The sequence below is a fragment of the Schistocerca gregaria genome, chromosome 4, assembly GCF_023897955.1.
Source record: "Schistocerca gregaria isolate iqSchGreg1 chromosome 4, iqSchGreg1.2, whole genome shotgun sequence".
NCBI classification, from domain to species: domain Eukaryota; kingdom Metazoa; phylum Arthropoda; class Insecta; order Orthoptera; family Acrididae; genus Schistocerca; species Schistocerca gregaria.
The window spans coordinates 148,244,886-148,265,386 of NC_064923.1; the positions used below are offsets into that span (position 1 = coordinate 148,244,886).

A 20,501-nucleotide genomic window follows, 5' to 3' on the forward strand; every position below is an offset into this window, starting at 1 on the left:
CTACAACAGAGCCACCGGTATATAGTGGTTCTGATGCTCACTTAGTTTAGAAATAAGATTTGTGTTTTAAAAACATGAAAAACATCCAGTTTGTTCCTCTGGCGTCCATTGTCTTTAACAGTCCAAATAAACTCGCTTTGGTGTAGCTCCCAAAAATAGCAATTTCGTGATATGATGAAAGTCTTCGTTAAAAAAAGAATATTTCTGAGGGGGCAAAGGAAGCTTTTAACGTAATGGAAAATGTATTGAGATAAGGATCATATGACAGAAAACAGCAGTTACCGAATCCGAAAGTCCTTTAAAAAAGCTTTCACAACGATGAGTGTCACGTCTACAACATTATTGATTATTGGCTCGGTCCACCGTTACGAATTGGTGAAGTCACCAAACGGTTTTCAGAGACGAGTGATTGATGACACCAGGCTAATGGCACCGCAGAAATATATATGAAATCCACAGACAAAATCTCGGCGATTATTCAGGGATATTTTCTGTGTATTTTGTTATAACAGACCGTGGTCTCCGGTGGCTCGAAACAGAGTAAATGCATTTCGTTTGATTTCTTACCACCATTCATATTTGTATCTATATTGCATTGAAAATATCTGCATTACAGTGCAAATGTCGACAGGATGTGCTGTGTGTCTTGTTCGGAAACAAATTTGTTCCATTCATTCACAGAACTTGCTGTTAATGACTATAATGTCATATTTACTCTTCAGTCTCAAGCTTCCATTCCCAATTGCTCGGTTGTATCTCGGGTTCGTTCCAGCAGAGTTACTTACATTGATGTTCCAAAAAATTGTGACCACGTAGCAGCTTGTCTGTTGGTCTTTGGAACGAAATATATTACCGGTTCTGCGTATCAGGGATCCGACTGTTTTCTGGTAGGTTTGTGGAGGTATGTGGCATTAGATGTCTGCGCAAAGACATGTAACTCGAGTAAATAACGAGCCGTTGACTTTCGTACGTGGTAATGGCGCCCAATAGTGACCCAGATGGATTTCACAGGATTTGCATGAGGCGAATTTGGTCACCGAAACATCAACGTGAGTTCACTATAATGCTCCCCAAAGCATTGCAGCAGGCTGATGGCTCCGAGACACGGACAATTATACAATTCAAACACGACCGTCGGGGAAGAAATCAAACATGAAGGGATGCAGGTGGTTCGTAGTTGACAGCATGTCTTCGATTACTGCCATAGGACAATGCAAACAGAGGGGAATGTCTCACCACCAACCTGCGCCAGTGGCGCACTGCATGTTTCGAGCCGCAGTGCACAGCGATGAAGGCGTTTGTGGAGACGACCATCGACCTAGCGTAACAAAAATGTGATTCACCCGGAGACACGACACATTCCCATTGATCTACGATCGAATCCCTATGGCCCCGTGCCCATTGCAATCGTAATTGATGATATCGTTGGTTCAACATGTGAACACGTAGGGCTCGTTTGCTGCGGAGGTCCGTTTTCAACAATGTACAATGCACGGTGTGCTACGAAAAACATGTGCGTGCAGCAGCATTGTGGTCTTTCGGCACCCTCTATCCTACTTTACAGAGCAGACAAGCCTCTGAACACCACGTTCTGTGGATAGTTGTGGACGTCCAACCACTTGGCGCCTATTTGTAGTTTCACTGCCCATTTACCTGTTTCCGTAGATGCTCACAACAGTACCACGTGAACACTTACCAGCTTCGCGGCTTCCGAGATATTCGTTCACAAGCTCTGCCCTTTATCAAAGTCGCTTATCTCAGTGGATTTCCCTATTTGCCACCCATATCTTCACTAGGTTGATCCCTATCCGAGTCTGCTCCACTTACGCACTTTTTTTACTGCGTCACGTGTCCGCAGAGCCACCAGGCGCATTCAAAGTAGCGGTGGGCAGTGCTCATAATATTTTGGCTTATCAGTCTGTACGTTAGCAGTGACACGTAACACTGTTACTGATGAAGGGCTGGAACCTATGCATCTCGTGTATGGGTTCACTGAATGCAGTGAAAAAGCAGTGCAACCATGCTATGCTGATCTGTTGTTGCAGTTATGACGTACGTATCACAGTATTTTTGCGTCTGAGGGTCGTTAAATTACTCGGTGCTTTGAGTTGTACATTCTGGTGACTGGATATTACAAGCTGTTTCCATGTTGCTAAAGTATTTTCATAGAAATGATAGTAATTTGGGCAAGAGACCGAATACATCGTAATTATATAATTATTTTGTACTGGGCCTCCAGAGACCACAGGTTTCTTACACCGAGAGTGAGTCGCATAAGATGTAACAACAACTTTTTACTCTTTTATTGAGGAAATTGCGTTTTCTAGCTCTATATGATAAATCTGTATTGTTTTCTTTATTTTCACTGCAACATCCCCCTGTTTCGTGTTACAAATCGATAATTTTCGAATTAAACTTGAATTAAACTTTGACAATTTCAATCTTGTTGTAAATGCTGTTTACTTTTAAGTAACGACGGGTTGCTGTCATTGAGCAATGCAGCAGTGGTCATTTCTGGTGGTGTGCATTCTTCCTATTGCATCTATTACGGATCTACAAAGAATGCACTGATTTCAAAATAAAATTGGCTCGTAAGTTTTTACTATTTACGAGCCGTAGTAATTTAATACTAAAATCATTTCTGTGGGGTCTGTATCCGGCAGAAGCGATGGCAGCGGAATCACAGTTCGCCAGATCGTACGTAATTTGTGCTTGCTCTAAATGGCCGCAAGTCACTGTTAAATGATCCGCAAATAATCTCAGGGAGGTGCTTTGCTTACACCAGAATGAAATCAATGACTGAACGCGGCATTTGGCACATTTCGTACCTTTACCATGATCTGCTGAGTTTGCAGTTCCAACTGGCTTTTCTGAAACAAATATTACAAAAATCATAAATCATGTACCACTTAATAATTGCGAGGAGTATATTTCCTTTTAAGTGAAACGTAAATATAACCCTTTTTAACGTATTTCATTGCAAATCAAAACCAGTTCTAGTACAGAGAGACTTACATAAAATACCTTTGCTCATTTCGATGCAGACAATATAAAAGCGTACAGTTTACTTACAGCAGTTTCGCTCTTCGTTTACATTTTGTTGTAAAACATTAGAAAATAAAATTCCTCCGATTCGTTTCAGACACAGGATTATTTCTCTGACATCGTTGATCTGAATTCATGATTCATACACGTTTTATTACATTTTTCATAGACACCATGAAACATTTTCTCAAGAAAATCATTTTGAAGTATCTTTTATGTTTAAAACAGATTACTTTCTTCAACTAATGCTTCAAAGGACAAACATGTTCTTTAGATCACCAGGACCTTTATAGGGATGCAACACACCTAATGTACATGTAACGCACATACGATCTTGACTGAAAAAATGGTTCAAATGGCTCTGAGCACTATGGGACTTAACTTCTGAGGTCATCAGCCCCTAGAACTTAGAACTACTTAAACCTAACTAACTTAAGGACATCACGCACATCCATGCCCGAGGCAGGATTCGAACCTGCGATCGTAGCGGTCGCGTGGTTCCAGCGCCTAGAACCTCTCGGCCACTCCAGCCGGCGATCTTAACTGACCAAAGTTATTTGGAAAATATTTTGAAAGAAATAATCCACAGTGGCTGTAGAACACTTTTTATTGAAAGTCACTCCCAGTTTCGCCTCAATAGAAGACATGTTTACACGATAAAGATCGCCGAAAGGTAACTGGCTCGGAGCCGCTCCCCACCATTCACGTCTAGTTCTAAGCAAATACCGCGCTAAAAGCGGTAATTCATGTTTAGGACGAACGAGATAGCAGAACCATGCCACAAATAGGGAGGTGATTGAGCAGCAGCAGGAAAGACTGTACTGCCTGAAAGCTACCGTAGTCTATACTTATTTATGATAGTCTACAGTAGCACACGGTAGCTTTACAGCTCTTAGTCACACCTTCTGTCGATTGCACAGTTACTGTATCGCTCCACTACCTGGACCGCCAGTCATCAGTCGCTGCGGACAACAGCACTCTGTAACACAATTGTGATTTGTTCTTACGTGCTTTATTTCTCAGTGCGCTAATTTGTGAATCTAACAGTGAAATCGCTTGTTGTTGCTGTGGCCTTCAGTACTGAGACTGTCTTCTTGTCAAGTTGTGCCAGAAACTCCTCTTCTCCCCAATTCTATTCAATACCTCCTCATTACTTACGTGATCTTCAGCATTCTTCTGTAGCACCACATTTCGAAAGCTTCTATTCTCTTCTTGTCCAAACTATTTATCGTCCACGTTTCACTTCCATACATGGCTACACTCCCTACAAATAGTTTCAGAAACGACTTCTTGACACTTAAATCTATACTCGATGTTAACAAATTTCTCTTCTTCAAAAACGCTTTCCTTGCCATTGCCAGTCTACATTTTATATCCTCTCTACTTAGACCGTCATCGGTTATTTTGCTCCCAAATAGCAAAACTCCCTTAATACTTTAAGTGTCTCATTTCCTAAGCTAATTCCCTCAGTATCACCCGCTTTAATTCGACTACATTCCATTATCCTCGTTTTGCTTTTGTTGGTATTCATCTTATACCCTCCTTTCAAGACACTGTCCATTCTGTTCAACTGCTCTCCCAAGTCCTTTGCTGTCTCTGACAGAATTACAATGTCATCGGCGAACCTCAAAGTTTTTATTTCTTCTCCATGGATTTTAATACCTACACCGAATTTTTCTTTTGTTTCCTTCACTGCCTTCTCAATATACAGATTTAATAACATTGAGGAGAGGCTACAACCCTGTCTCACTCCCATCCCAACCACTGCTCCTCTTTCGTGCCCCTCGACTCTTAAAACTGCCGTCTGGTTTCTGTACATATTATAGCCTTTCGCTCCCTGTATTTTAGCCCTGCCACCTTTGGCTATTATGATTCTGCAAAGCGAGCTCAGTACTGCACGTAACGGGAGATGTACAGACATAGTTCGTTCGGAACTGCACAGCTGCCGCTAATAGAGCCGTATTGCATTTGCGCCTATCAGTGAACCGACAACATCCAGCCTCTCGGTGCTCGGCTGTCAATCACTTTCTCACCGAGATCCAGATACAGACCATTCATTTTGTTTCGCGTGAGGGCAAAGCGAAGCGGTGAGAGGCGGGAAGCGGCAGTGCGCAATCTGCCGGCCGGCCGGGCCGCGCGTGGGCGGGTGTCCCCTGGAGCTGGGTGTTGGCGCGCAGAGGCGAGGCCCGGAGGCGGCGGCGGCGGCGAGGCCCTGGCGCAGCTCCGCCCAGCAGCCAGCACCGCCAGCAGCCAGCGCCGGCCTGGCCGGGCTATTGATTTTGTTCCAGCTGTGTGCAAGACGCCCGCCGCCGCGCCCTGCAGCCCATACAGCCGGCCGCCGAGGGCAGGGGACCGAGCCGCAGGTGACCGCCGCCTTTGTTTGCACTGGCCCGCCCCCGTTGCGGCCGCTCCTCGCTCCGCAAAGAAATCTTACCGGCCCCAGCGCCGACAGGCTCTGCGGCCAGTCAGCGGGAAAGCGTTACGTCGTACTTGTCGCGCAATTTCTGTTTCCCACTCTCAGCTGTCTCAAGAGAAGGAAGAGTAGTCGCCGGCCCATTTGGCCGAGCGGTTGTGGGCGCTTCAGTCTGGAACAGCGCGACTGCTGCGTCGCAGGTTCGAATCCTGCCTCGGGCATGGATGTGTGTGATGTCCTTAGGTTAGTTAGGTTTAAGTAGTTCTAAGTTCTAGGTGCTGATGACCTCAGAAGTTAAGTCCCATAGTGCTCAGAGCCATTTGAACCATTTTGGAAGAGTAGTCTCGTCGACATCGTGGTCATTAGCGGCGGACCACGACATCGGATTAGGGAAGGATGGCAAAGGAAATTGGCCGTGCCCTTTCAAAGGAACCATCCCATCATTTGCCCCAAGCGAGTTAGAGAATTCACGGAAAATCTAAATGAGGATGACCGGCTGGGGATTCGAACCGTCGTGCTCCCGAGTACGATCACCAGTGTCCTAACCACTGTGCCACATTCAGCTGTCTCTGCTTCCGTAGCTCTTTATTTGGTAATATTATGGAGGACATGGTTGGTATAAATTGAGAAGGAAATCGGGGGGGGGGGGGGGGGGGGGCAGCCGGAGTGGCCGTGCTGTTCTAGGCGCTACAGTCTGGAACCGAGCGACCGCTACGGTCGCAGGTTCGAATCCTGCCTCGGGCATGGATGGGTGCGATGTCATTAGGTTAGTTAGGTTTAATTAGTTCTAAGTGATAGGCGACTCATGACCTTCGAAGTTAAGTCGCATAGTGCTCAGAGCCATTTCAACCATTTTTGAGCAATTTTTTTTCCAAACCGTGGGATGACAGTGTCTCTCTAAAGTTACAAAGAAACCACTGCATGTGACACATGAAATGTATCCGCAACTGCGAATGTGGACAGCTTGCAGCTGTGTAACGGAATGACGACATTGAAAACCTGTGCCTGACTGTGACTTGAACTGGGATTTTCCGGTTGTCGCGATGGAGTACAGACTCAGATCGTTAATGTCGATATGGAGCAGGATTTTAGAACATATATTGTGTTCGAACATAATGAATTACCTCGAAGAAAACGGTCTATTGACACACAGTCAACATGGGCTCTTCGGTTACACGATAAATCAGTCTAATCTAAAAGCGGTAAATTCAACAACCTAGGTATTACAATTACGAACAATTTAAATTGGAAGCAACACATAGCAAATGTTGTGGGGAAGGCTAACCAAAGACTGCGTTTTATTGGCAGGACACTTAGAAAATGTAACAGATCTACTAAGGAGACTGCCTACACTACGCTTGTCCGTCCTCTTTTAGAATACTGCTGCGCGATGTGAGATCCTTACTGATGGACTGATGGAGTACATGGAGTACATGGAAAAGGTTCAGAGAAAGGCAGCACGTTTTGTATTATCGCGAAATATGGGAGAGAGTGTCACAGAAATGATACAGGATTTGGGATGGACATCATTAAAAGAAAGGCGTTTTTCGTTGCCACGGAATCTTCTCATAAAATTCCAATCACGAACTTTCTCCTCCGAATGCGAAAATATTTTGTTGACACCGACTTACATAGGGAGGAACAATCACCAAGATAAATTAAGGGAAATCAGAGCTCGTACGGAAAGATATAGGTATTCATTATTTCCGCGCGCTATACGAGATTGGAATAATAGTGAAATGTGAAGGTGGTTCGATGAACACTCTGCCAGGCACTTAAATGTGATTTGCAGAGTATCCATGTTGATGTAGATCCATGTCGATGTAGATGGATCCCCTACCGAAAACGCTTCATAGCCAAACTCAGACTTCAGTTATGTGGCCGTCAAGCGTCTTCGAATAACCTATGTTGTTAAGACGACTTCTCGCGACAACCCAGGAAATCTGGGCTCGAGTCGCGGTCCGGCACAAATTTTAAGTGTCGTCATTCCGTAATACAGCTGAAGGTTGCCCATAATCGCAAATTCTAACGCATTTCATGTCTTTCATAACACGTGCAGTTGCTGCAGTGAGTGTTCCTTCGGACACGTGTGCACTGCAATGCCGTACTGCATAAGAGTTTTGTAAATAGCACTGCCTCATCTGCATCTGTACTCCGCAAGCCACTTTGTGTACCATTGTCGCTTCCCCCCTTTTCTGTTCCAGTATGCTGGAAGAAAGATTACCTGTAAGTCCCCGAGTGCGCTGGAAACTCTAATTTTACCTTTGTGGTCTTTTCGCGAGATACACGTAGGAGCAAGCAATATAGTTGTTGTCTCTTTCAGGAACGTACGATTATGGAACTTAAACAGAAGACTATACCGTGATGTAGAACGCATCTCTTGCAGAGCCTATTTTGAAGTTGACTGATCCTCTCTGTGATGCCTCCACGTTTACTAAATGAACCTGTAACGAAGTGCGCTGCTCTTCTTTGGATCTTATAAATTTCTGTATCTGGTACGGATCCTATACCCCATGTTATGGAACAGAAGTGTGGACACAGACAAAGAAAATGAAAGTGGTGTTTTGGAGAAGGTGTTACAACACCCATGTAATCGATACGATAAGTAAATTAAGCCGTACATTCATCACTGGTACAATAGATGGAAAGAAAATAATTGTAATTCTGCGGCCGTACGACACGTATGCTTGTTAACAGAGTACCTCAGAAAATGCCAGCTCGGATACCTCTGGAAAGGCGAAATGTAGGTACAGCTTACCTAGGGAGGAGTGGAATGAACGAAATGGACAGGCCATTCAGGAGAGACAGCTCAACAACACATTCGTATATATAAAGTTCCATGGAGTTTTAGCTGCCGTACATGACCAGTTATGAGGTAATATAAACACTCTTTGTTTGACAGTTCCTCTTACAGGCTTCTTTTCTATAGTGTAGAGGGGATGTCGTAGGTGAAGTTTTGTGTCCGCAAATGTAGCGTTTGGGTATAAAATAAACTTGAATGTCGGATCACTTTCAAATCTCCTGCCTCACGGCAACTGGGAAGAGGACGCCGTCGTATGTCCCTGTTGTGATAATGGCATCACATACCATTTTCGTCCGACCACAATAACGGCTGCGAGAAACTGGTATTTTCGCAACCGGGAAGGACGGATGTGGTGCTCCACGGACGCGCTGCACTCTCGACTTTGATGAGGATGTCCTTCGTCACGCAGCAGAAAACCCGTCTGTGAGTATTCGAAACTTACCATGGGTTCCTGTAGACATACAGATCAAAGCTCATTGTCACCGCTGAATTCGTATTCTGAAGCGGGAAATTTGAAAGTGATCCGATATTCAAACTTATTTTACATCCAAACGGTACATTTCCCGACTTGGGTTCCTTGCCAAATTTGTATCTACTAAGTTCCCTCTACAACTCCTAGAAGCCTGGAATACCAATTGCGAAGCATCGTGGATACAGAAGGGTGGTCAGTATTCAGGGATATGACAGGAACGTTCATTCGACGCGAAAAAGTGTAATAAAATGCATACGTTAAGAGCTATGAACACGTCTTCACCTTCGCAACTGTGAACACCTCTCTTCTACTTTTTCTTAATTTGCTCCATACTACCTCCTTCCAGAATAGGGGAAGCAAATAGCCTGCACTAGAAAAGATTTGTTTCACAATACTGAAGATGAGGAATTGCTCATAGTTCTTGAGGTGTACGTTTTAGAGCCCATATTTACTAGACTTTTTGCTTCGAATGATCGTTCCTGTCTGCATAAATTAATAATCAGGGAGAAAACATAAAAACTTCAAGGTTAGTCGATGACAACGTGCTTCTCTCAGAGACGGCAAAGACTTGAAAGTTCAGTTGAACGGAATGAGTAGTGTCTCAAAAGATGTTACAAGATCAACAAAGGTAAAACAAGGGTAACAGAACGTAGTGGTGTCCATGGGATTAGATTAGCGAATGAGACCTTGAAATTAGTAAAATCGAAGTGAAACGTCAATGATGAGCAGTTTAAACAAGGAAATTGATAGATAGCGTATTTAATGACGAGGTAGTGATCTAAATCGGGGAAAATAATGCCATAGCATGGCTAAATGAATAGTGTTTTGGTAGGACATGTCTTGAGGCGTAAAGGAATGATTAACATGGTAATGGAGGCAACTGTGTTTCAATCAAGCTAGGAAACTGTGTTTAAATCAAGCTAGGCCTTAATGACTGCTTTGATCACTTTCACTTGCAGGGATACGCTATAGTTTTCTTTATTTGAAATTTAGCTCCTTGCCCATTGAGCAATCTAACTTAAGTGAGTGTGGAAATATTGAGGGGCTTTGCAGTGAAAGAACTGTGCATTTGATGGATTGGCTGACTCGTGTATGTTTTAAATCGGAGTGCTCTCATTCAGAGTCCAGTGTGTGACAGTTTCGAACTATAGAGAGTAGGAAATTTGCCATTTGGGATGTCATGCTCTGACACACAGAAACTTGATGCAAACTGCTTCTGTTATTCATCTGAGCAAGGAAAAAGATGTTGTTCAAATTAACGCCCTGTTGGTAGGTAGGGCATTATGGGCATTATTTGCCACAAGTGAGTTGTGGAAAACGCGGAAAATCTAAATCAGGACGGTCGCACCGCCATTGTAACTGCTGATGATGTCTGCAAGAACCCTATATTCCGAATTCTGGTATATGTGTACAACTTTCTTTTCAGACTGTGTCGTACCTGACGTGAGTTGTTATATCTGAGGTGTAGGACAGGAAAAGCTAGAATGTTCCTCAAGTAAAAATAGAGACATGAAATCGCGTTAATGTGCTGTGTAGCGTCGGTCAACTCGTTTCGAACAAGACCACTGATAAAGTTCATCATTTTATTGTATTTCTAATGGATTTCTGAGGACAAGATTGTAGAAATACGTTTACAAGGTTAGTTTCCATATATTCAAAGAACTGCATTATATCCATCAGCTGTATAAATAAGCCTTTATTCTCTACCGGGGTCGGTCACTCAGACCACTGTCACTGGAAGAAAAGGCAAGTACATTAGAAGGAAAAGCAATTCATCTTTCTCCTAGATGTTTCGAAAGTCCTCAACGTTATATTGATTCCGCATGTCCATCTGTTATGCATCACGATCTTAAAAAGCAACAAATTGTCTTACAATAACACACGATCAAATGTAAAGAAATCTAACATAAGCCAACCAAACATAAACCAAATGTAAAGAAATCATACATAAAGAAACCATACATAAAGGAAACATACGTAATAGATAGGTATGTACAATAATTGTAACGCTGAGAACATTCGAAACATCTAAAGAAAGATGATTTGCATTTATACACCTAATGGCTAAAAACGCAGTTCTTTAAGTAACTGAGGGATGTAGAAAGTGAATTCACAAAAATATAAGTTTCCCTATATTTTAGTAAAACAAAGGAAATAACAGTAATGTAAGGCAAAACATCTGCACGCGTTGTTACTTATCTCTCTCTCTCTCTCTCTCTCTCTCTCTCTCTCTCACACACACACACACACACACACACACACACACACACTCTTTAGGGTGGAGTGCATAAACCTTTTAGCTAAAATTACTTTTGTCTCGTTATAGATGCTTGAACTCTTTATTTTTTTTTCACCTAGGCGGCTAGTGATCAGGGGATAATGATGCTAGACCAGCATGTTCACGTATATTCGTTAAACACCAATATACATCCATTTACTTTATGTGTTTTTTTAATGGAAGTCTGATATTTTTGCGCCGGTGTATCTTAATGAGAAACGTCCAGTGATGTAGCTCTTCTGTGCGTCCACAAAGAAAACACGGAGCAAAAAAATATCGAATACGGGGATTTTTGTGCTGTCGTTGTATCCGTTTGAAAGAGACACGTCTCAGAAATTTTTCCCCCTCTTCACAGAAACCAGCGCAACGGCACTCGATGTTTACCCCACTCTCGATGAAAACCTGCATCATTAGGCCATAGATAGTACGTGAGGCTATAAATCAGACTGAGTGACGTTTTATCGTTGTCTTTGGTAGAAAATGTGTAGGCTCAAGCGTGGCAGTGCTTTTCAACAAAACGGCTCAAGTTTCAGTGAAGACGGAAGTTAAATAGACGCAACAACAACATGGAAATCCCCATATTCACTCTACTTTCGCAACTAAATTATGAACTTGCGAGAATATGATGGTCTCTATTTCATATGTTTGTCGGTTATGGTACACTTACGTGGTATGGACCACCGCACACTTGATGCGAGCCGAAAGCAACTTTTATTTTCTTAGTTCCATTAGCCTCATATTGTTATTCTCAGTGTACGTAAGCGAATGCTTGTGCAGTGTATCCGCTAAAGTTGGGGAGCCTTAGATGAAAGGGGACTTTTATGGGCTGCGCTTCTAATTTATTTGGCGGCGGGCGGCGGCCGCTTAGCTGAGATGGGACGGGCCGATCGCGGCATTGGTCGGGGCGATACGGCGCTGCTGTTTATGCCTCCTCTTTCCTCGCTTTGCTCTGTATCGCTCCGCCTTTCCTGCCCGTGTTCGCCTGTTTCCCGTTCCATTCCGAACGAGGCTTATTCAATAAAAGGATATAAGGAAGCTGCGGGCGGCGCCATCAATCTCCACTTTATTGATGTAGACATATCGTCGTAGGTCATTCTGGTCTCGTTTTACGGCGCGCCGGCAAACCTTATTACTTCTTTTACTGCTTCTCATTAGAGTGCACATCCTGCGGTTCCGGATTTGAGCTAAGAGATCGTCATAGCTCGGCAGTGCAGCAAAACAGCAGCGTCGAGTGGAACTCCTTCCTTTACTGGCCTGTCCTCGCCCGCACATCCTTTACACGGAGTGTCTGACCGTATAGATCCTATTCGATTCCCCAGCTTATTCCTTATACCCTAACATCATATGTTATCGTTCATCTTCACCGAAAATTGTTTTAAAAGCTCGAAAATGTCCTTCCCTAATTCTCATAAATAATGTAGCGAATGAAAATCGTATGAAAATCAGAAAATCACAAACAATATCCTAAAAGACGTTGCTTCATTGGATTACCTCTCTGGGGCGTCGAAGTGTAAATATATACAGCAGAGAAATTATTTTGAGTAGTTGTAACTGTATATTATTGGCTTTTTTCCTCGCATTTGCATATAAATATTATGTTTGGTGATCTGGTCTGCCTTAAGCGAAACACAGTTCTGTTTCTTTTCGCTCGAGAGCATTTCGCCGCTGCTACGACGTCGTCAGTGGATATACTGTTCATTCAGTTGCATAGTAATAAGGCACGGAAGGTTGATTAGCATCACAACACTGTAATGGACCTATCAGACCATTCCACTATGCAGCGGGTGGGCAACCGGTCCGCAGAAGAAATACTCGTACATGGGACAGAAAGCGAGGCGCTCGCTGTCTGGGAGTGCAAGCTACTGTTGAAACTGAACGTAATTTAAAGTGATCAGCCAGAACATATGGATCATCGACCTACTATCGATATAAACCCGACCAGGCGATAGCAACGTCAGCTGGCGAGGAGTGACTGCTAGTCAGACACACCCACGGTGGATGTAGTCATCAATGAGCGTAATGTCCTTGTGTAGAGTGGGAAAGGCACGCAATCTGTCTGAGTTGGACCGGGGACAGAACGTGATGGCCCAGAGGCTCGGCACGAGCATTTCGGAAACTACAAGAATTTTGGGGTGTTCGAGGAATGCTGTGGTGAGTGCCTTCAGTATGTGGCGAAACCAAGATGAAACCACATTCACACATCGTGATGGTTGTGTGGCCATCCCTCGTAACAGATGTCAGACGTCGTAGGCTGGGCAGGCTGGTAAAACAGGACTGGCAGCGAACTATGGTGGAACTAACATCAGACTTTAATGCTGGGCAGATTACAAATGCGTCTGAACACACAGTGCACCGACCACTCCTAACGATGAGCCTCGGCAATGTTAACACCACGACATCGGAAGCTACGACTCAACCGGGCACGAGTCTATCGCCACTGAACGTTGTCGCAGTGGCAGAGCGTTGCGTTGTCTCATGAATCACGATACCTTCTTCATCGTGCCGACAGGAGGATGCGAATTCGTCGTCTTCCAGGGCAACAGCTCCTTGATGCCTGTACTGCTGGACGGAGACAAGATGGCAGCGACTCCATTATGCCCTGGCGAATATTCACGTGGGGATCCATGGGTCCAGTGGAGCTCGTGCAAGGCACCACGACGACCAAGGTGTACCGTACACTGGTTGCAGGTCACGTACATCCTTCCATGACGATCATGTTTCCCGACGCCAGTAGCATTTTTCAACTAGGTAATGCGCCTGGTCACAAGGTTAGGAGTTGATGGAATGGTTCGTGCAAAACATTGGCGAGTCCAACTCGCCAGATCTGAACCCGATCGAACACATCTGGCATGTGAACATGGCTTCAGAGCTCATCGCCCCTCTTCCCGGAATTTACGGGATTTAGGTGACTATTAGGTAGGTAGGTGGTTATAACGTTATTGCTGATCAGTGTATAATGAATTGGATGTAACTAGTCGCTTTTCAATCATTACTGAGGAATCATTGTTTTACGTACAAGATACAGCCAATACGTCAGAAGTGGATGAGTCCCAGCAAATTAGCTTAGTCCCCAATAACGTACTGTAATAAAAAAAAAAAAAATCCCATGTGCCACCGCCACTTTGGTCTATACAGTTAAAAAAATTTAAACAAAGTTCAATCGTTTTCAGACGTTGGAGATATGCGACGCACTAAAAGTCCTTAATTGAAAGGGTCACTCAATACTGGTAAAGCAGAAGTAATAGTCTTACTGTACAAATGTCTTCAATAGCATCCTTCAAAAGAATGGTCTCTGTTTTACTATTTCAGGGTAGATCTTCTCAAAATCACGGGCGAATTTTCTCTGTAAGTACATGTTTCTTCCGCTATCCATTACTAGTGTCTGTTACCTCAAATGCAGTGCTCTTGTGACATTACCTCGATCAAGGCCAAACTCTCACCTGTGCACAACCATAAAATACTAACAACTCAATTACATGAGAGAGTGCTACAAGAACCTCTAGCAATACTCCGCTATTATAAATCAAAAACTCACAATCGCGAACAATTACACTTGATCCTTACAGCCCTTAGACATAGTATTACAACAATAAATAATTACTCAGGCCCGTTAAACATTAACTCGTTAAAGAATAGCCCCCTTTACCATACGAATCGTTAGGTGAAACGTAACCCTGTTAACGCCGACAATAGAAACATATTCCTCCAAAAATTTATCCTGGAAGGAAGTGGAGATGTGCTCAGTGGACAATTAAAGGTAAAAAAAAGAATCGTGCGATTGCAACTTGGCACAGGACACGTAACTACATACATTACGTAATGTGAATGAGATGATAGAGGTCACCTGTTACAAAATAGTTAAGTGAAGTGTAAAACGCAGAATATAAAAGAATGCTGAAAACTTGGAAAAGAGTGAATCGTTTTCCATCGTACGACAATTCTAGGCACCCGAAAAATTATTTAAAACACCTACAGAATTACGATGTATGTGGTGTGAAATATGTGAAATAAATGTGTATAGTAGGGAAAAGCCTGCATAAGATGCGTTTTCTTTTTCTAAATGGAAAACCAACGTAATAGCGTCGCCGTAGGTGTATCATTATGTAACAGAGGCGTCAGGCGGCGTACGAGCTAGCATCAATGCGAGCCGCCTGCAACTTTTCCCACCTTGACAGGTGCGCGCCGCGGTGTAAACATTACGCGCCTGCTTGCCCGTGCGTGCCGCCGCTCGGCCGACCACGCCATTCGCCGATCCCCAGCTGCCTCTTACCAGCACCTCCCTGTCACCACGTAGGGGCTCTTCTTTGTCCTATCAACGAATTCACTCATACGGCACAACGCTAGAGTCATTAGGTCCCATAACCATGCGGAACAATAAAATATTAATGTAGGTTGATTGTTACAAAGAAGAAAACAGCAACCATACTGCTATTTATCTAAGTAAGTAGCGCTATTTACTTAAATAAATAGCAGTATTAATAGTGGCTGGTTGCTGTTTTCTTCTTTGTAAGATTCAACCTACATTAATTGTATACAGCCACGGTCTCACCATGTCAGTTTTAGACAAAATAAAATATTAATCAACACTGTGAGACGTCATACGAACACCGTGTAGCACCGTCTTTCTCCGTGATGGTGGCGTCAGTTTGGCGAGGAATAGAGACCACGAAATTCTTCAGGAGTGCTAAATACCGGCTGATCAAAAAGTCAGTATAAATTTGAAAACTTAATAAACCACTGAATAATGTAGATAGAGAGGTAAAAATTGACACATATGCTTGGAATGACATGGGATTTTAAGAGAACAAAAAAAAAAGTTCACAAAATGTCTGACGGATCTCTTGCGCGCGTCGTTTGGTGATGACCGTTTGCTCAGCAGCCACTTCCGTCATGCTTGGCCTCTCAGGTCCCCAGACCTCAGTCCGTGCGATTATTGGCTTTGGGGTTACCTGAAGTCGCAAGTGTATCGTGATCAACCGACATCTCTAGGGATGCTGAAAGACAACATCCGACGCCAGTGCCTCATCATAACTCCGGACATGCTTTACAGTGTGTTCACAACATTATTCCTCGACTACAACTATTGTTGAGGAATGATGGTGAACATATTGAGCATTTCCTGTAAAGAACATCATCTTTGCCTTGTCTTACTTTGTTATGCTAATTATTGCTATTCTTTCAGATGAAGCGCCATCTGTCGGACATTTTTTGAACTTTTGTATTTTTTTATTCTAATAAAACCCCATGTCATTCCAAGCATGTGTGTCAATTTTTACCTCTCTATCTACATTATTCCGTGATTTATTCAGTTTTCAAATTTATACTGTCTTTTTGATCACCCGGTATATCTAAAGCCAGTTAGTGACAATTATAACTTGTATAGCTACCAAATCGCGGAGATGTACATCACTTTCGCTGTTCCATTTACAAGGTGTCTCATACATTCTGGGTTAAGTAGGAACAGGTGACAGTGTGTCCACAATGGATTATTTTGAGGCCGGAACCAACTGTCTGAACTGCGTATTTGTTGTGTTATGGTTATAAGAAGTATACAGCACGTAACAACTACTTAGCTCATAGTAGTTGTTCAAAGTGAGGCAGCAAATAATGTCCTATTAGCTGATTTTGTACTATGCCCGCCAATACGTTGACAGAGAATCGTTGCTGGTGGCCACTGACGTGGGCGGTGTGAGGATTGTCTTCATTGCACACAAACTGTACGAAGTTTGTCACTCCAGCACGTCTGTGAATAATCCATTACCAGAGGTGAGCGCGATGCTCAAAATCCGTTGGTCCCAGTCCTTGCACACATTATTTTTGATAGGGGTGTAATACTTGTTCCACGTCTTAAGCTGATGTGTCTACCAGGTAGCATGACGCCTATTGGAAAAGCGTTCCTTGAACATTCTATACATTCGTGCTGCTTTACGGGCGCTACATCTTGCACCAGCTTTCCTGACGAGTAACGTTCCTCCTTTGACTACACGTCATGCACCTCATCACGGGCACATCACAAGCTGTCTGATGTAAAGGACAACTGGCACCAGGGATAGTAGTGTATGTGCGGCGCAGGTTAATGCGCCTGTATCATGCATGCGGTCGTCACAAGACGCATGTGCTATGAACTAACACCCAAACATCCAGATGTCAGACACTGAGATTGGTACCAAACGTTGTGTCTTGATAGAGTATCAACGGAAACACCGATTTAGTTCGTGCTGTGTGCTGTCGTCCAGTAGAACATGTATAAACGGCAATGAAAAGTAACACAAGGACTGCGGAGCAGCGGAAAAGCGTTTTGGAGATCCCGTGTAGGTGAGCTGGTAGAGCGCGAGGTCGTAGTAACATGGATCCCCCGCATTAAAACCCCATTGATGACCATTTACGCGTGAAATTGTTATACGGAAGAACATTTTCCTGACATATACAAGGACTTTTCAGAGTTTGTAGTAATGTTCTTTGAACAGTTCGCTTTCGCTTCGGTAGTTGAAAGCAGCAAATCTATAGGGCACATTTGCATAGGTAGGTGTGGTGTCCTGTCGAACATGTGCGGCAGAACACCTTTCAATATAAATGTACTCTATAGGTTTGTTACTTTAAACTAACGAAGCGAAAGCAGACTCTATCGACACACGACGTTTGGTACCGATCTGAGTATCTGACAACTGGTGGTTTGGGTGTAAGCTGTGTACACTGTGTCTGTGAGGTGGTCGTGCGTGTACGCTGGTTATCACACTCTGCCTATAACAGTGTACAACAGACACACGGGATCTTTGCGAGAGTGCGGCAGAACTGCATGCGGTGTTGCAATACATGCACCGAGACTGGTAATCGTCGTGTTGAGTGATATAGCGACCCAGTCCAAGTGCGATAGAGAGCTGTTGTCGTCTTGGATAAACTGAATGAGAGGGCGCAAGTCCTGACACGAAAACCACCCCCAAAACATCGCAGAACCACTTCTAGCCTGAATTAAAAGGAATACTAGGTGTAACGTCCCATCGATGTTGACGTCATTAGAAGTCACAAGATAAGAGCGTGTCAAAGATGGGGAAGGCAGTCGGCACTGCCCAACGTTTCCCTGGAACGATTTAGGCAAATCACGAAAACATAAATCTGGATGGCCGGGCGCGGGTTTGAACCGTCGTCCTCCCGAATGCGAGTCCAATGTGCTAACCACATCACATTGCGGATTAAACGCCTCATTGGGCTGTCGGTGAACTCGACACCCAGCATCATTTAAAAAAAGGCTAAATCGTACATCCACATACGTATTCCACAAGCCACGATACGATGCGTCGCAGAGGGTACCTTGTACCGCTATTAGCCATCCCCCCCCCCCCCGCCCCCCTCTCCTGTTCCACTCACATTTGGAGCGAGAGAAGATTGACTGTGTATTTGTTTCCGTACGTGGCCCGATAGCTCTATGATGTCTTCGCAGTCCTTACGCGAGATGTGTTTTGGTAGCAGTAGGGTCGTTTTGTAGTCTGCCGCGAATCTCGGTTCTCTAGACTCAAGGGTGTTCCGAGAGAAGAACGTCTCCTTTCCTCCATACGTTTCCATTTGAGTTCACGGACATTTCCCTAACGTCGCGAATTGACCAGATCTGGCAGCACGCCTTTGAATTGCTTCGGTGTCTTTCTTCAATTCGACTTGGCGGGGATCCCAATCACTAATAGTACACTTGAACAAATAAACGCCAAGCTATTGCACTTGAGGTCTAGTGCATTTTGCACTTAGAGAGTGCGCGTTGAGAACAGACGGGAACTCGGCAGTATGCGTAATAAAGCGCATATGCCCTGGGATAACACAGAAAATGGGAATTTGAATGTCTAATACTTACCTTTGGGCTGTCTTATTTGATCTCTCCTAATTTACCAGAGGCTCTAAAACATCCCCGAAGCAGAAATAGCGCCCAATCTGTAAACCAGAACTGCCATTCGCGTCTTACTGAGGATGCGCCCACTAGAGGTCGCTTGCAGAACAAAACGCGAAACGCTACCTGGCGTCGGTGGGCGTAAGCTCCATCCAAAGCGCTCCCGGACACAGGCGCGGTTGATAAATTTCCATTTACGCTGCAGCGCGATTTCCAATTAAAACAAAAGGGCACCGGAGAGTGGAAATAATGAACAGGGGAAGTCGAGGTGCGATTCGCTTCCCATCCCTGGCTCTCGCCGTGTGGCTGACCCCTCTATCCATGACATCACAGCTGGGGAAGGGGAGAGGAACTGGCTTTGCAACACTGAGGGGGAGCACAACGGAGTTCCACCAATTCTGTTTCCGACGTCGTTGACTTGATATATGGGATCTCACGCCAAATATAAGCTTTTGAAGATACTTTGTCATTACCTAATGAAAAAGTATTCACTTAATACACATGCTACCAATTAGTTGGACGACAGCGTAGACTGTAAAGGAGTGTGCGATAAAATGTACACAGGGATTACGCAGTTGTATGGAAATCACATAAAGGATTGCTACAATCCCCCTCAACTTTATAAGAACCGGATTGCGCAAAAGCAAAGGTGGCAGATCATCTGGCGAAGGCTTGTTGTAAGGGTGGGAGAGACCATTTCCCATTGTTCGTCTCCCATTTGTGTGGTGTAGTGGAAAACAGCTGCCAGCTTTGCTATCTGTAATAGCCAGGTTAGATGCTGGTCGATCCATCCCAAATATTCTTCATTTAGGGAAAAAATAAACAATGGAAGAAAACAGTACGGTTGCGAAGTAGCGTTCAGTTCATGTAACTGTAATGCTTGGAAGCTTGACACCGCAGCCTACCATTCCATCAAGAAATGCATTAATCTCTAAACGAATTTGAAATTTAGTTGTAAGCGGAAAATAACTTCTCAAAAGAGGAAAACAAAAGTCTAACCGCCCAAAAACTGAGTGTTGCTTTAAACATCGCAGTGCGCATGGGCATATTGGATGCGGCATGTCTTTGCTTTGTTCAGATCTTTGAGCTGACTTATCCAGCCAGTTATAGGTAGACTACTAGTTAACATGTCTCCAAACCGCGCTGCAAAGCGGAATTTTTACATATACAAATCAATAACTGAGATTAAAAAAGTGAAAGAAATATCCTAGGATCAACCGAGCGTTAATAAAACAACAAGAGAAAAACTGTGAAATTTTGCGGTGGCATAAGTTGAGGGCGACATTGCTTCTCAAACCTGGCAAATTACAGTGGCGTATTAAGTTGGTCGTCGTCTTTTATTAAGAAATGGATAGTGCGATAACATTATATCGTGTGTTTGTGAACATATTTTAACCATTGCCATCACGTCTCTTAGGGTGATGAAAAATTGATTTGCATATATAATTTTGTACAATTTCAGCGTCACTCAATCACTTGATCGTGCGGTTAGGAATTATCATCATTTCGCATGTTTTGGTAAGAAGTTATAGTCATCCCAGACATGCACATAAACCGAACTTCGCTCTAGGAGACCATAAACTTTTTAACAGTAAACGCTCCCTAATGATTACTGCA

General features: G+C 43.8%; 1 protein-coding gene across 1 annotated transcript in view; it reads left to right on the top strand.

The window, feature by feature from the left end:
• The window catches only part of LOC126365953 (translational regulator orb2), a 1,712,650-nt gene that overhangs the window by 479,417 nt on the left and 1,212,732 nt on the right, over positions 1–20,501 (top strand). The gene's annotated exons all lie outside the window — the stretch shown is intronic.